Source organism: Chaetodon auriga, chromosome 6, assembly GCF_051107435.1.
Source record: "Chaetodon auriga isolate fChaAug3 chromosome 6, fChaAug3.hap1, whole genome shotgun sequence".
Lineage (NCBI taxonomy): Eukaryota > Metazoa > Chordata > Actinopteri > Chaetodontiformes > Chaetodontidae > Chaetodon > Chaetodon auriga.
In genome coordinates, this window is record NC_135079.1 from 9,798,472 (window position 1) to 9,815,813 (window position 17,342).

Genomic DNA, 17,342 nt, shown 5'->3' on the forward strand with positions numbered 1-17,342 from the left:
GTGCTGGAAGCCAGATTTTCTTATTGCTGGTCATTGCTAGGCTAGCTGTTTACTCTGTGTCCAGTCTTCATGTCAGATTAAATAAATGTCTGTGAGGTCACTATCTATCGCCAAATGAGGTAACACAATGGTGGTTGAGCCTACACTGATGAGAGTTTGCAGTAGGCCTGTTATGAACTGGGTGTCTGTGGTGACGTGCAATAAAAATCAAAGCAGACTCGCTCGTCCTGAGTGTCAAGTGCCCAAGGATACCTCGGCATGTGGACCGCTGACGCCAGGGATCAAACCACCGACCCTCTGATTGGCAGACAAACGCTCTACCTACTGAGCCACAGCCGCCCTCAGAAGGAAGAAAAAGTGTGTTTGTAGCAGCTGTAAACATGTTTATTTCGGCTGTGAAGCTGAGTATTTTAATACGGGAGTCTATGGGGATTGACTCGCTTTTGGAACCAGCTTCGAGTGGCCATTCAAGGAACTGCAGGTTTTGTAACTTGCATCATTTCTCAAGTTGCCGCTTGGCATCAGTCTAAGAAAGAAAGTGAGGACTTTCCTAAAAGACTGTACTTTTTAATCTGGAAACTCATTTAAAGCAACCCCACAGTGAAAGAAACAAATCAAGAGTGAAGCGAACTCCTTGGATGAATTAACCTCAGAGACATTAGTTCCACCTGAATTTGACAGGTGATTCTCTGCTGTTGGCTCAGCATTTTAAAGGCATCACTTGTGTAGCACAGACTCTGTTTCCCACATCCAGCTCGCGCAGGAGCGCCAGTGGAGAAGGTAAACCGGAGGCGTGTATGTCGGGGGAGAGTCTCCGCCCTCCGGAGCAGAGCAGGCTGCTGGATGAGCCGCTCAGGATTCAGCGACTTCACAAAACTGTTTGCGTACCAGCCTCCCCTCAACACTGCATGCTGTGCAAATTGGGATCGCAGATCTCGGAGCGGTGGATTTTATTAGTTGGACGTTGCGGGGCACAGTTCACCTCCGCGGACATCCCAGCTGATCGGCATTGTTTTTGGTTTCATTTGAACACTGACCTCCGACGGTTAGGCTTCTCAAACCGGCTGTTTGGTGACATTTTCGCAGGAGGCAGCTCGTCGGCACTGAGCTGCGCTTTGAGGTAAGAAACGCGTCGCTGCTTTAAAAGTGTCTCCAACTTCAATGTGTGTTGAACTGAAAGCTGAACGGTCATTTTCTGGGTCCCTCGCTTGTTTTCGGGACTTCTGTTGAACGGGCTCATTATTTACAACAGCGGGTCTAATGGGCGGCTGTGCGCAATGTTTGACTTGTGCTCACTTTGTTGCCGCAAGTTACATTTTCTCCTCTGACGAGCCGCTGAACGCAAATGAACGCGCTCAAAGAGAAGTTACATGAAGGAGAAAGCTCACCCTAATTGATTTAAGTCGTTTATTACACCATGTAGATTTGGGTTAACCTCAGGTCAGGTCCGTGTTTTTTCCTCTCAGGAATAAAACGCACTAAATACCCTCTGCGCCCTGGATCAGTCTGTGATATGTGGTTTAATACGCAGTCTACAGATAATAGTGGGTTAGAGCATGAGAAACCTGACATCAGGGGAAATCCGGACCGATGTGTGTCAGTCTCCAAGCTGGCATCCTTCCCACGGGGGTGCAGTCACAGCCGAGGAGGAGGCTGTCTGCAGAAATGTATGGGGTCACCAGATGGATGTCTCTGACGGCGCTACCTTTGCTGTAGGGCAGGAGTTCACTGTCAGTTTGCATTAATCACAGAGATACTTCATCCAAAACCACCTCACCCGTCTCTCTGTGTCTGATCTCCAGTGGAGCGAACATGACACATTCAAAAGCTCCCTAAAAGGAGAACTCACCAAGCGTTTAACATGCTTTATTATTAGAAATCTGACTTTTGAGTGTGATTTCATCCTTGGTTCACTCAAAAGTTTGGACGCCCACAGCTGAAGAAAGTGCAGATTCAGAGTAAAAAGTTTCTACCAGTTGTCTGGTTACTGTAACATCTGGAAATCAGGTTATAATCAGATCTGGCCCTAGGAGATTGGCTCCAAGGGACCTATTAACACACACCAGTGTCCAGGTGAGTGTGCTATCCTGGGTTTTCTCGCCTCAAGTTAAATTCACAACTGCTCTCTCTGGCTCCCCATGTGCCCGAGGCCAGTGCAGAGTGTGAGGACGGAGGAGGAGAGAATCGTATCGCACCCCAGCAGCTTGGACAGACTGACAAATCAGCTTCTGTCACGATTAATGAGCTGGGCTGCTATCCTGCTGCATCATGTACAGATTTCTCTGTCTGTCTCTTTTTGTTCCACCCTTTTTTTTCCCTCCCCAAAACCTAAACGATTGGGAGTTAAGAATTTGTAGAAAGAAGCACACAAACTGGAAACAGAGGCGTGTTTGTTCACCATGTTGTGGGTGAACATTTGCCTTGTTTAAAAAAAAGAAAAAGAAACAGTAGTATTGATGCTTTTGGAGCAGCTGCCAACACGGATGACTAAACTCCGCCTGGAGCCTTTCTCTTCTCAGCTCGATTCACATGAGTGTTGGGAAATAGTTTTGTTGCGCAGACACACAAGTGATGTCTGCAGGATAAGTACAAATGCAAACAACAGGGTTTGTAAACCTACAGTGTAATTTACACGGGGAATAAAGGTTAGCAGCAACAATGCGGAGGATAGCAATTAGGAGGGAGCATGTTTGAGTGGATTCAAATCTCCTCCGAGCCAAGCTGGTATTTATTCCGCCTACAGACACAGAGCACCTGGTGTGAGACTTGCCACTGGTGATCAGTGCACTCATTTTAATAGTGCCTCTGATAATGTGTTGCTCTTAATCACGCAATCGCATCGCCAGCGATGAAACGAACAGCGAAAACAAATGAATAGGAAAGGAAGTGTGAGATGGAGACAGTTTGTGTGTGTGGTGAGTTCACTGCTAATCCGCCACCCAGTCCTTGGCAGGGACGGAAAAGTGAGAATTGCACTGTATGGCAGCTCCTGCTGAGAGGGACGGGGTGACTGACTTGATGCCGCCTGGCCTGGCAGAGCAGCGCTCATTAAAGGCTTGAAATTAATCAATCTGCGGTTCCACATGGTTGGGTGCCTCTGATTTCTCTCTCTCTGTCTCCCCCTCGTTTCCCTCTCTCACTTTCGGCCTTTCTCTACTTCCTCGAAATCCACTGATGTGCCTGCAAATGAGGCCGCTGCCTTTTTGGCCAGTCATTTGATCACTGGCCCTGATTTCACATCCCTGATTCATCCGGCCTGACCACGGCCTCCTTCCACCTCCTCTATCCGCCTCCCCCTGTATCATCTCATCCATTATTCTTTCTTGTCCCCGTCCTTTCTCATCTTCGCCTCATCCAGCCTGCAAAGCACGTCTGTGTCCATATCGATGGGTTCAGAGCAGCAAGGCAAGGCTGGGTCATCACTCTGCACTCGCTCTCCCCTGTATCAGCGCCGCTACAACAGCAGCGGTCCACAGAGAGCCTGGAACTAAATGGAGTATCTATTGGCTCAATGAGAAAATTGCTTTTTTCGATTGCTAGAGGACCCTTCATTTAATGTGTGTGATGCAGAAGCCTCAACCAGTAATGGGTTCACCATCTTTGTTGTCAGGAGACATGAGAAAATGAAATTTGCTTTTCAGCTGGCAGAAATAATTTACTCTTGCAAAGGTGTATTTTTCATCAGCTGTTTAAAAGCCATGTAGGTGTGTGTTGTTATTATATATGTCTGCATTATGTGCTGCGAGTGCTCCATGTCCAGAGCGTGGGGTCGTCCGCTGAGGGCAGTTTTAGCTTAAGGTCAGGTCCTCATAGCATAAAAGCAGCCTGGTTTGGTGTCCTCCTAAAGCTGGCTGCTTTCAGTGGTTTGTTCAGGGGTTATGGTGCAGCTACAAAGCCCACACACACCATAGCTGACATGCACCTCCTCAAGAATATAACTACACGTTGGGGCTTTGGTGTCCAAATATTCTTATGTCACCAACTGTTTATTCGGGGTGTGACATATCATGTAGTTCATGATAATATCCATGTAATTTTTAACATGATCAAAAAAATTCATATCATCATAATTCAGATATTCTGACTGAAAGCGAAAGTAACATTCCTGCTGGCTCCATGGTAGATTAGTCAGGTCCAAAAAGGGTGAGACTAGTGTTTGGTTCCAAAAGATCAGACGCACAACAAAACAAAGTAATATCTAAGACGGGCAAGAAGACTGAGGCACCTGGTTTAGTACGAGGAGCCAAAAATCCTCTGAGGAGAGCTTAGCAGCTATTCTGAGTTCTCAACCCAAAATATCTTTCAGTATATTGTCATATAATCGAGAATAGCGTTACTGCAGAAACACCCTGAAATATCATGATATTATTTTAAGGCCATATCGCTCTCACCAAGTGTTCATCTCGATGCATTCAACTCCTAATATTTGCGTAACAGCACTGGATGAAAACATGCTATGAGTTGCATTTTGTTTTGTTGATTTTCTGGGAATTTGGTGAAAATTTGTGCTACATTTGAACTGAAACTTGTCATTGTTGAGCTTGGGCTCATTGTGTTTCTCTGGAAGTTTCTGATGCAGGTAGAGATGATTGAGAGTGAAGACAACATGAAACAAGCTTAAAAAAAGACTCACTTATCTTCTTTTCAGTAACACACGTCTAGAAAAGGCATGTCCCCTGTGATTGTTGCTGTCTGTGATGAAAGAAGGTAAACATTTTATTTATCATGGTGCTCCTCGAGTCAAGCATAAACTAATCTTTAGATTATCTTTTGGTCACTTTCCTGCCTGAACACAAGAGAAAATGCTCCATAATCCAGTGATTTTCACACATGCATGCATTCCTTTGGCCCTTGCGTGTCTCCATATGGGCCAGGAAGCAGCGTGACCTAATAGCGGGGCAGCTGGCGGCCCCGGAGTTCACAGAGAGCAGGAAGCTGAGGGGCCTCTCACTGCTGACACTTCCTTTTTATCAGGAGGAAGCAGGCCGGCTGTTTGTGCTCAGCCCAAGAATTCTTTGTGCTTATCTTGCGTTTGCCCTATTTCCCTCAATAATGGCCGTGCTGAGCAGGTAATGAGGTAAAAGGTATGTATTTGACAAGCTGGGCTCGGCAGATAGCTGGCTCTCCGACGGGCTTGTGGCTTGGTAGGCGCTTAGTTGAGGGTACGCTCAGCCCCGTCTCGGGATGTTCAAATCACATCTATCTCAAAATCCCCCTCCAGCCATCTTTGCCTCCACATAAAGTCTTTCAGAACTAATAAACCGTGTCACTCAGGTGTCCATTAAAGGCTGCTGGTGAGGACCCGCTGGTCATTACACAGAGCGAGGACACTCAGTTAATCCCTGTGCCTTTGCTGGAAGGTTTCTCCATCACCTCATGCTCTTTTCATCCCCAGATGTAGTCAAAGCTCAGAGAGGGGCTTAGGCTGGCCGGGGAGTCTGGCACTGATAGGTGTGTGACACAGGGGGAGATTACCTGCCTGGCTTTAGAGAGGCTGGAACACAACTCTGATCCACTGAATGATGCTGAAGTTTAAGCACATCGCTGCCTGAAAGAACACCGAACAAAATACACGGCAGAGCACCGCACAGCTGAATGCTTTATGTGAGCACAGTGGGAGTATTTGTTTCCCAGATGAACAGCCAGTTCTTTACTAAGTTCACACAATAGTGCTGGGTTGACTCACATCGGGTTCAGTGTTGGCACACTGGGCAAGAGGAAGCTGGGTGCTAATCAAGTAGCACCAGGGAGGAAGAGCTCATTTCATGGACGCGTGATTGTTCTCCACACTCGCTGCCTAACACTGGAGCTTTTCACTATAGATGCTGCTTAGTGCCAGTTTGGACATTTTACAGATAAAGAATTATTGTAGAGACTCGCTTCTTGCTTCTTGCCTTAATTGCTTGGTTCCTGTGAAGGATTTTGATAAAGACTCAATAATCAGAGGAATCATTTTTCAGCATAAAAGATGGATTGTGAACCACTGCAGGAACGATGATGTGTGATGGATAAAGAGAATCACTGTATTTTCAGAGTACATACTGCGAGTAGACTCCATGTTAGAAAAGCTTCTTCATCCGAAGGGAAGCAAACGTGCACAGGTGTCGTTCAGAGATGCTGTTTTTTTTTAACATAGCTGCTTGTTTCAGTCAGCATGTGTTGTTGAGATCTGGGGGCCATACTGTAGGAATGAGAGAGCAGTAGATCAAGTCAATTAACAATTAGTTGATGGAAATCTTATTTGAGTGTTTTGAGTGTTTATTGAAGTAATTTAACAAACAAAAAAGCTGAAATGTTCTTATTCCTGCTTGCAAGAATTCTGCTTTTTCTCTGTTTTAAATAGTTTTAAATTAAATCTCTCTAAACATCGTTTCACAATTTTCTAGACCAAACGGTTAATTGATTAATTGAGAAAATAATGAGCAGATTCAGTGATAAGGAAAACGATTGCAGGTTGTAGCCCTCTGCAAACCTCAGTTACCCATAAATCCCTGTTCTGTGTAGACCTGCAGGGGCTTCACTGCTGGAAATCCCTCGTTGTGCTTGATTTTGGGCCACTGTTCTGCTCCTCTTTGGCTGTTTTTCGGGGATGGTACTATGAACTGAGCTCAGCCCAGATCTGTTTTTACAGCCTCTCCCTGTGACTCATTGGGCCTAATGGTTCTCCCGTCTCCTGACTCAGGCATTTTTCTGATGAAATGGGACTCTCTCCCGGCTTCTGGTCTTTCTCTTTTTCTGTTGGCCCAGCCACAAGTGTGTCCCAACTCTCCTCTACTCCACCCCTCTATTCCCAGGTTCTCCTCCTCGAGTGCTCCTGCTCTTTCCATCCAAGTTTCTGCAATAGGAGAATATAGCTTTACAAGAATGCCCTCATTAGTCATCTGGGGATTTTTTTTTAATGTGTCCTATTTTGTTACATGTTCAGCTCTGCATTTTTATTTCCTCTGCCTAAAGGGGATCTGAGCCCCTTTAAATATCCTGTTTATTTTTAATCACTGACGATGGCCTACACAGTATAATGTGATATGGTAATTGTTACCCACAAATACAAACACACACATGCTCTCACCACAAATTGATGTGGTAATTTAGAGTGCACAAATTATTGTTGGGATGGACAGTAGGTTGTTAATGATGACCTAGATAATTAGCCCATTATCATTTTAAACAAATTAAATGCATGTCAGGCATTGGGGCTTCATGCTGAAGCTCATTAACTCACTTTCTCGTGTTTAGATCATGATTGGAAGTTGTGATACGAAGCCGAGATGCTGCCGTTACATCAGATTTGTGGACGCACAACTGTTAGCTGGTACATATGACGTACTCTTGTTTGCTGTCTTGGCTTTTCCACTGTGGCTGAATTATAGAGTACCTCCTCGGAGATTTATTTTGAGCTTGATTTGGGTTTGCATCCCAGGCTGCTAATAACACTTTGCCGTTCCAGTCAGTGATAACCGTACAAACCTCAAATACACAAATGCACATCAGGCTCTCCCACACACGCACACACCCCTGCAGTCTGGGTGCCTGCGGCAGAACTCAAGCGGAAATGGTGTTGTTTTATATTTATGGTATAATATGGAACTCGTATCTTCTTGAATCTAGGCTAAATGTGATGCATCCAACTTGTAAACAAGGCGCAGGAAAACCTTAGCTAAGCAGAAGTGTCTTTATTTTGTGAATGTGAACGTTGTAAACTTCAGACGTAACTGGGCTAATGCGATTCTGCCGCTGCCTTCAATCTTGCAATTTGATTATGTGCACTTGTATTCAAATATCATGCCAATTTGAGGGTAAGTAAAGCTCCAGCGTTTTTCTTTCCGCCAGGCTGGCTGCTTTTTGCTGCCTTTGAAGCCCACACACCTTGTCCACGACGTTGCTCCCTGCAGCTGCTGTGGAATAACACCGATGTTACAGTCCCTCCCACAGGGCGAGACTCACCGCAGGTCTATCAGACATATGGACTCCTTGTCAGCCTCCACAGCATCAGGGAGACAGATCAGTGTTTGATTTAAAAAAAAAAAAAGAAAAAGAAAAAGAAAATCCACAGCGGGTTCCAGCGTCTACCTGGGGAAGCTTGGAGGAAGGGCCGGCTAATGATGTCTCTCCCGCCAGGATCGCAAGCCTCGCAGAAAGACGTTTGTGTTCCACCTCAGCTTGTTAAAGACCAGGAAGTGAAAATCTTTAAAGCTTATAAACCAGTAGCTGTGTAGGTGAGGGCCATCTGTCGGTCTGCAGTTAGAGCCTCTCTTGTGGTTTGCTTTGCTTGTGTGCAAATGTTATTTCATCCGAGGCCACGTAAAGTCCCCTCGCGTTAGAGTGTGATACAGGTGTGCTTTCTTTTGTTTTTGTAGGATTTGTTTCTTCACTGTTGTTCTGTTTATTGCCCACAATCACACCAATAGACCACATGTGGTTACAAGTAAAGCACGAACGGCCTGACAATGTAGCCTTAAAGCCAATTTAGGTCGTTTAAGCGACTCAGCACCCTCCAGCGATCCAGAGCGCTTTGCGTGAAGATTGCGGTGATGGTTCCTGAACAGCTCCCCTCCGTGCTTCTTACAGTGATGAATTTACCCATTTGAGCGGCCTCTGCATGTCTGGCTGAATAATAGCTTTTTCCTTTTAACAGCAGATCAAATGTACATGTTGTAGACAGTTATTTTTACTCCTCAGAGGGGAAAACAATTAGACAGCAAAGACGGAGCGCCTCACTGCCTCATGACTTTTTGATGGTGCTTTATGAAATTTTTAGCCCACCGCCACTTTAAAAGCGCGCTCCTCGAGACAGCGTTCCCGGGTCACTGCACTAAAACACGGCCTCTGTCCTCTGGGCAAACAGTCGGTCAATGCCAGCCGAAGTGTTACGGCCACAAGCAAACCACGCTGCCATTACTGTGGAGGGAGCATGCTGCCTTTTATAAACTCAATGGAAGGACTTCAGCAAGAAATGCTTAAGAAGCTGTGGTTTTCTAAGAAGAAAAGAGCAAAAATAGATATGAGGTGGTATTTGCTTCGCTGTAGAAATTTCTTTGGTAATAGTTATTAGGGTAAACACATGCACACCGTGAAGCATAATTCATTTTTTCTCTAATCCTTACCTCGCCCCGTCTTCTTTGAAGCTTAGGGAAAAAGGAGAATCCACTGCATAGGAAAGCAAGCCACTGTTTAACCATTTGAAGTATATTAAAGGAGTTTGATATTTTCATGAAAATGTATTTCAGTCCTTACATTTATGACAGTAGAATCCAGGGATCACCCTCGCATGTGTTTTTCAGAGATAGCGCAGGCACAGCAGGTGTCTCCTTTTTGTGAAATTAAATTGGCTGCAGTGTTCATTGATTTAAGTGTCAAAAAAAGAGTACAGATGCTCTGAGAGATTTTTTTTTTTTTTTCAGTTTAACATCAGGTTATCTTGGATGGCTTCCCGCTGATTTGTCACCTGCCCCACGTCTGGACGCCAGCAGTAAAGTCATCCAACCTAATCTTGACCACCTGGGTGTGACGCTCAAAACTGTGAAGTGTTTTGAGGAAAAAACAGACAGCTCGGGCATTTCTCCAAGAGTTTGAGCCCTGGAGAAACGGGCCCAGATCATGTTCCCTGATAACACTTGGCAGGAGTCAGCTCCCATGTGAAATGCCTCAGCACCGATGCTGAAGCCAAAGTAATTTTGTGGGTGTCTCTGAAAACCCCTGGATGTGTAGAGGCTTTATCTGCCGAGCCATGCAGTGAAAAAAGAATCATCTGTCTTCTTAACTAGTGGCTCAGGTGGTGCCTCCAAACTGGTGCTTTTATTGGACAGATGACAAAACAAGGATTCAGCACAGATAAAACGGCTTTCAGATTAGTTTCTTCAATTCTTAAATAAAATTTAGTCCCAGTCAATAAGCGCATATGGTCTCATTTGATCTCGCTGCATTAAAATGATGCACAAAAGAAACAATGAGGGGGAGGAAGCCAATGTTGTGAGCAATTACCAAAACCACTTTTGCTTATCTCTGCAGGCAGTTTGGACAAGCTGATTTTTTAAATGTAATAAGGAACAGATGTCCATCCTTTTCTTATTCTCAAAAACATCTCTGGCTAAGCTTTCCATTCATTTGCCACATCTAGAGCAACCCCCCCCCCACCCCAACCCTGATAATTCAGCCTATACTGCAAGCCCTCAAAACACCCCCCCTTCAAATATTTGGCCCGCTCGTCATGTGTATGTATTTATTCTGTTGCTTTTGGCCTGAACTAAAGGTCTGTTGTGTTTCCAAGAAGCTTGAGACTTTGCAGACGGTTGGATAGTTTGCAAACTTAAAAAAAAAGAAAGCGAGAGAAGCATTTAATATCTCCTACTGTAACTCCACGGCTCATTATACTGAATATTTTCTGTAATCTCCTCCTGCTTTGTTCATATCTTCACCATTTGGTGGCTGGTATCAAGTCTCATGTTGAGAAAATTAATGAGTTGCAATTTTTTCTTTGTTGTGTCGGCTCATGCATTTTTTTCAGGCTTTTTTTTTTTTTTTTGCAAAGACTAAATGACAGAAATCCTGAATAGATTCGCTTCCTACAAAGACTTCTTCTAATGATGTGCAGCATTTATCTGTAGCACTTTGATGAACGCTGCTTCGGTTACCTCTACAGGTGATTAGCACTTAAGTCACACAGTCGCTTGGCGTCAGCTAGCAGGACTGCTGCACGTGCGTCTCCAAGGGTCATTTTGTCCTTTGACATTTTGAATTCACATGCAAATGTGTAAAGAAGCAGAAGAACAAGAATGTGTTTCACCATAAATATCCCAGCTGTGGTCACTCCTGTGGTCCTGTTACAGTAGTGGAGAGCACTAAATGGACTGTTTATTTATAACTGTTAGGTTGCAGTGGGCTGATGGGAGATATGCTTCCCCCACTAACGCTGCAGTGCACGCTTGGGTGCATTACTCACAATTTCATCACTACTACCCCCAATTAATACTCAACAGCATCAGCAGTAGCAGCAGCAGCAGCAGCATCTGCTTGAGCTTGTCATCAGTTCTGTGGAGTTGAAAGAATTTTAAGTGGTGTTTTTGCTTTTCTGTACTTGTTCACGCTCCATGAGCAGGTTCATGGAGAAGCTTCTGTATTACAATTATGGTTGTTTTCATAGTTTTGTGTGTTTCCATCATTTTAGATAGGTTTGACCTCACCGTGTTTCTTTGACCGCATTCATCCCCACACAATTGTCTCGGGTCCATCATGTTTTGTGGTGTAAACCTATTGACTTGTGTTTCTTCAGGGACCTAATCTTGGAGCGCCTCCAAGCAGCTCAGTTTCCATCCTCTCCCCATCTTTCCTCTGTCTCCCATAAATCAATGTGATGTAATTGCATAAACTCCCTTTCCCACAGCTCAGGCCTGAAGACAGAGTATTCTCAGAGTGAAAGTGTTTCACTGTGGCCAGTTAACCTTAACCCACTGATTCCCACAACTGCAGTGGCTTCCTGGCTTGTGAAAGTTTTATGTTGGCCTTTAAATATGTTTGTTTGCAGAGTTTCTCTCATTGCTAATGTTTGATGTTCCATCCATTGTTTTTCCAAGCAGCGGGGTTGTGGAAGTTATCCTTCTCACAGCTGGTACCGACTGTTTACATCTGGCTAATACACTGTAAGCTCAGCAGATTAAATCTCATTTCTCTGAGTGCTTTTTGTGTTGAGCCAAGCATGATTTCTCCTGACGTCTCCCCGCTTGTGGCTCCGTCAGCCTATCGAAGGAATGTTTCTTAAAGCACTGCTGCATTTTCACAAGATTGTGCCGTGGAAAATGTCCAACCCCCTTTTTCCACATTGCAGTTCCTCCTGGCTTTCTCCTGGGGCTCACTCACTGGCAGGATATCTCCCCAAAGGATATCTTTCAACTCCTTGTCCTGGAAGCATCAAGCTTAGAGTGAACCTATGTGGAAAGCAGTGCATCTGAAAGTTTTCAGAGGTTGCAGAAGTCTTACTTACACGGTTCAGAGTCCTTCTTTATCCTGGTTTCATCATCCGCTGCTCCAGTAATCCTCCTGCCATCAGTCTTACTCTGCTCTGCTGAAGAACACCACTGATAAAACCGTCTTTTTGCCCCCTTGCGCAGAAACACGTTTTCAGGCTGTTTGGCCATCAGTGAGAGCATATTTGACAGTGTGAGAGACAGAAAGCATGAGTCATTTTCACTGCTCCCTCTCTCTGTGATGTTGTGAGTTTGTCACAGCTTGTTACCTGCTTTCGCCACTGCCACCACATACAGGCTGACATAGATGGAGGATTCAGAGGGATTTGGGGTTCTTTGGCACATGTGCAGCTTTATGAGGAGGTCGCAGTGTGGAGCCCCTGTGGGCTGAGGAAATGATCCAGATGCAAAGCTTCTGGCTCTCGTAACCCAGTGGGACAGCTGCCCTGCTGCTCCTGTACAGCCCCCTGCAAAATCCACATAAAGGCTGACTACCATCTCTCTGTTTGCAGCAACTTTGTTATAAAGTGCTGTTTCATACTGGTTTTCTACACAGCTTGTATGATGCTTGTGTGTTGGCTTTCAGTCTTGTTATGAAGCACTGCTTTGTGCTTTTATTAAGATCAAGTCAAACAATGTTCGCACTCAAAACGTCTGTTGAATCAGTCACTGCTAAATGCAGCTGAATGAAACTCTTGTAAGTCCAGACTTTACAGCAGTTTGAATTGTTTCACCAAAATTAATAGTTAAATTGACGTTTACAACATAAGGCTTATTTTATTCAGGGATTTCATAGAAAGGCAGTGATGGAAAGTACATTTCCTCAAGTTACACAGCTTAAATACAGATTTCAGGTACTCCATTTTATGCAACTTCATACTTCTACTCTAATACATCTCAGAAGGAAATATTGCACATTTTTCTCCTCTATATTTCTGTGACAGCCTTAGTTAGAATTTTTTAGTATGTTTGTGATGAACTGAAGGATTAAGCGTTCCTTTATGGGCTGATGAAAATCTTCTACTTCTTAAGATAAATACTTAAAAACCCTCTGAGATTAGTTGGAAAATGCACAAAACTGAAAACAGGTTGTTTATCTGAGCTCAAGAAAAGTTGACTTAGATCAAAACATTATTGCAGGATTTATTTGACGGTCTGTAAACAGTGAAGATAGATGCAAGATTGAGATGATCAGGGACTTCCTGATATATGCTATTGATTCTTGAGGTGCTGATTCTGTGCACCAGTCATTGTGTTACAGTCCAATTAGCAACTTGACTTTAAGACAACAGCTCAATATTTGAGGTAACCTCTTTAAACATGCATATGCAGAGAAATTAAAACAAAGCTAATAAAAAGCTAAATTGTCATCACATGAGAGCTGATGGATTCAGTGCATTGTCCCTCCTTAGCGCACCAAACTCAAACCTGATTGGTCAATGCCACTGTGACAACAAACAGACTACAAGTGGAAACCAAAATGCTTCCAATACCAATATTCTGCCCCTGCCTCCAGATTCTGCATTCAAATGCACATATCTGTTTATACAGATTAACATAATTCTGTAAATGTAATTCTTTAGGCTGGATTAAGCGACAGGCTGCTTCTTGCTTCTCCTTCTGCTCTTACCTCGACCTTTGGGAGAGATTTTGGCCGTGTTATCGCTGCCATGACAAAGTTATGAAATCCAAAATACCACCAGGTCTTGGATATAAACTGGGCAGCAATCCTGCACTTTTCCTCCATGTGTGTTTATACATTTGTTTAGTAATGTGACCCACATGTTTGTGCTCATAAACAAAGAAAGTCAATGCTTTGTTTTGGTCCAGACTTTACTGGGTTGTTTTACCTTGTCTGAACATGGTTGAAAACAACAATTCTATGCCTCAAATATGCCACATGAAAATATTTGTTCTGGAATCAGTCATTCAATGACGGATGCTCGCCACTATTATCTGATTTTCAGAACGGTGTGTGACTAAAGTAGTTAGCTTTGCAGGGTGTGCTCAGTGAGGTATGCAGTGAAAACCACCAGCAATGGGAACCAGACCCTCTGGGCCTCAGATTTTGGGCTGAAGTGATGTTGTAACTACCAGGCAGCAATCCAAGTGTCCCTCGACCCATTTCTTCAGTTATATTGCCTTTACTGCAATTTATATTTTATAGTAATCTTAGTTGTGTCAACGTTTTTGGTCATGGAGCAAAATTCAGATTAACAAAAGCAAAACATCACTGCTTTGGCATAGTTCTTCATACATATGAGCAAAGTATCTATTTCAGACAAGCAGTTTGCTGGTGGAGTCCAAACTCAAATGCCCTCCACTGGTTTTAATTATGAAAATAAGTTGCATCTGGTCCCGTTGAGCCAAGAAGCTGTTTCCACTTCTTGTGTATCTTCTGCATTGAGATGTTTACCACATTGTTTGTCAGCACACTAAAGCCTCATGAGTCTTAAGCAGGCAAAAGGTGAGGGCACATTAAGGGCAATTACAGGTAACCTTACAGGTGCAGGACAGTTCCTTCTGCTAAGGACCATTGCTTAAGTGGCCATTGTTACAGAATGTGATTTCAGCAAATATACAGAACCTACTGCTCTATGGTATTTTAGCAAAATCTAAATGAGGCCTAGAAATGGTTCCCAGATGTGTTCATAACACATGTTTAAGTGGCTGGTTTGACTTAAAGGACAACAGTGGCTGCATATTTCTGCATTCAATGTCTTGTGGAAAATATAAAACCATATGTTTTAGTCCAGAATATGGATTCCCATTGGTCTTTCAGGCGTAGCAATATACAAACCATCAAATTTACTCATCAATTATTGTGATTGAAGTGTTTTAACTGTGTTATTTTGGGAAACTTGAACGTGAAACCTCCTTTTGTTCAGGGTGATTTGGTTTGTGTGTAGCTTGATATGCGCAGGTTGACTGACAATTTGTCTGGAATGAGTCTTCGACTAATCAATGATCTCACTGACACAAAATTAATTGCTAATTATTTTTGATAATTAAAGAGCAGAATTTGCTGCTTTTACTTTATTTCATGTGATACTTAATTTGAAAGTCTGGTTTTGGAACCGTTGCTCAGATAAAACAAGCAATTTGAAGACGTCACTTTTGGCCTTGCGACCAAATGATTAATCTGATAAGTGACGTATGAATCGTCACGCTAATTAATAATGAACAGAATCATTTGTTGCAGCTCTAGTTCAGCCAAAACGTCTTTCATAAAAACCATTTCATTGTTCCATCAGTCTTCAAATTTGACTTGACTGCCAATCTGTCGTGCTGTCTTTTGTGCACTTGTAGTGTTTTAGCTGAGGAAAACATCCTGAGGGAGGACTCTGTGCAAACTTCCTCTTTGTGCAGGCAGCCTGGATCTTCATCTCCTCTCTAAGTTGGAGCCTCTGTGAGCTGTAAGCTGCGTGATTCTCAAATCTTACTGGGCTTTAGGATTTAACGGGGATGGAAATGGTTATCATGCGGCTGTTCATCAGCTCTCAGGGCCTGTGGGTGGGGGGCTGTCGATGTACAAACTGGCGAGATCTTAACAGCCCCAGCCCCTTCTGTGTATGTCGTAATGAACTCTTACCTTGGCTTGGAAAGCTGCGCTGCTGGTATCCTTGGTGTGTTTTTGTAACCCTCACTAAAAAAGCCTTGCTCTTAATTGTATCCCACGGGGCCCCGAGCTCTCAGTATTCACAGCCTTTCCTGTCCCTCATACTGATCCTCCCCCTCTTCCAACCTTAGCCCCATCATCCCAATTCGACAGGTCTTTCCTCTTTAATCGCTTGACTTCAAAGCGATGTTGTGATGCCCTCCAGGCCCCTGGCTCCTAAGAGACAGGGCGGCTGGCCTTTGGGGCCCGGGAAGTAGGGTGAAAGTGGCGGTGTATGAGGCAGCTAGTTAAGTTAGACAGGCATGGGTTAAAGAAAATAACAACAAGCAGTGTCGCTGCTGTTCTTTATCACAGTTCCACTAAAGAGAAGTTGGTGATGTGTAATTATAGAAGCAGGTTGCAGATGTTTGAAAGGGTCTATGTAAGATATTTCTCACAGTTCTTTGATGAGGGCACCCTTGGGGAGGTGAAAGATGCTGCCTGCTGCTGCCCGAAGAACCTGCTACAAAGAGAAGAGGCCTGCCTAATGTTTGCCGATGACTTGCCGAAGAGGCGGACACGGCGTCAGCTTTCATCAGCCTCAAAATAGCACCTTCCAAACACATTTCCAAAGGCTGCATTCTTATCAGGTTTCCATTTACCCCAAAACAATTAACAGTGAGAAAATAGATGACTGCGTAATGAGTTCAATCTGCATCCTTAGCTGGAATAATTGTGTACTCCAAATGAGTGAATACATTCTTCGCCGGAGTGCAAGAACATGAGAGCACCTACTGTAGCGCAGAGAACAAAGAAAACACTGGGTTAGCGCTGGCCGGAGGAGTGATTAATTGAGCGATGCCCTCTGATCAGAGTTGGGATTGTTTCTCCATCGTGGTGGTTTATCTTTATCTCTTGTGGTTGACTCACACAGTTAGATCAATAAATCCAGATGGGGTAAGGCGATAATTCTGCCTCAGTATTACCCTCATTAAAGCGGCTGTTCAGGAGATTAATGGCTGCCGGCAATTGCCCTTTTTCTCATTGCTGTAATGTTATCACATGATGTATATGGACTCTGTCAGAGTTTGCTAGGAGATGACCAGGGCGAACTGCCACCCGGAGCTGTAGATTTTTCCTTTTATTAAGTGTATTTACAAAGGTTTGATTCAGGGCGTAAAAAGGCCCCGTAGGTCATTAGCTCTAAACGTGGAGTTGTCTCTGCAGCTCAGAGGTTTGCTTTTTTCAAACGCTGGTGAGAAATTGAGGTCAGACCCAGCTGCGAGGTGTAGATGGAAGAATTGTCACTTCCTCTCTTGTTTTCCTGTCCCCAGAGGAAGTGTCACTGATCAGACTCCCTGCTGTTCTCTGACCTGTGACACCTCAGTCAAGGTTGCCCACTGATTGGCAGGATGAGGCGACTTATGGAAGCAAACAGAAAAACACATCTGATGAGTCCCTAGTCAATAGATAGTAAAGGCCAGGGTATGCTTGAAATGATATCGGGTTCGGACAGACAAACGCGACCCGAGCCACACTCTAGTGTGCGGACTGAAAAACAAGAACTTGGGAGAGAAGTTTAAATCCCTCCTACTTTCATCATCATCACGTTAGAGATCTTCATGGGGCCAAAATATTGTGCCCAAACCAAAACAGACCTGTGGAAAACCTACTCAGACTTAAAAAAGAAACACCTGAGCAGTCAGACACAAACTAACTTGACCAAATGTCCAAAGTGCAGTCAACCTGAATGGAGCTTAACACAGAGAGAACACCAACACTGC

General features: G+C 44.1%; 1 protein-coding gene across 1 annotated transcript in view; it reads left to right on the forward strand.

Annotated features, from left to right (window-relative positions):
• Positions 1–739: 739 nt before the first annotated feature.
• tspan18b (tetraspanin 18b) overlaps positions 740–17,342 on the forward strand; it is a 32,847-nt gene continuing 16,244 nt past the window's right edge. Inside the window, exon 1 of the mRNA XM_076734097.1 lies at positions 740–1,120. The gene's annotated coding sequence lies outside the window, so the exon portion shown is untranslated. The remainder of the gene's footprint in view (positions 1,121–17,342) is intronic.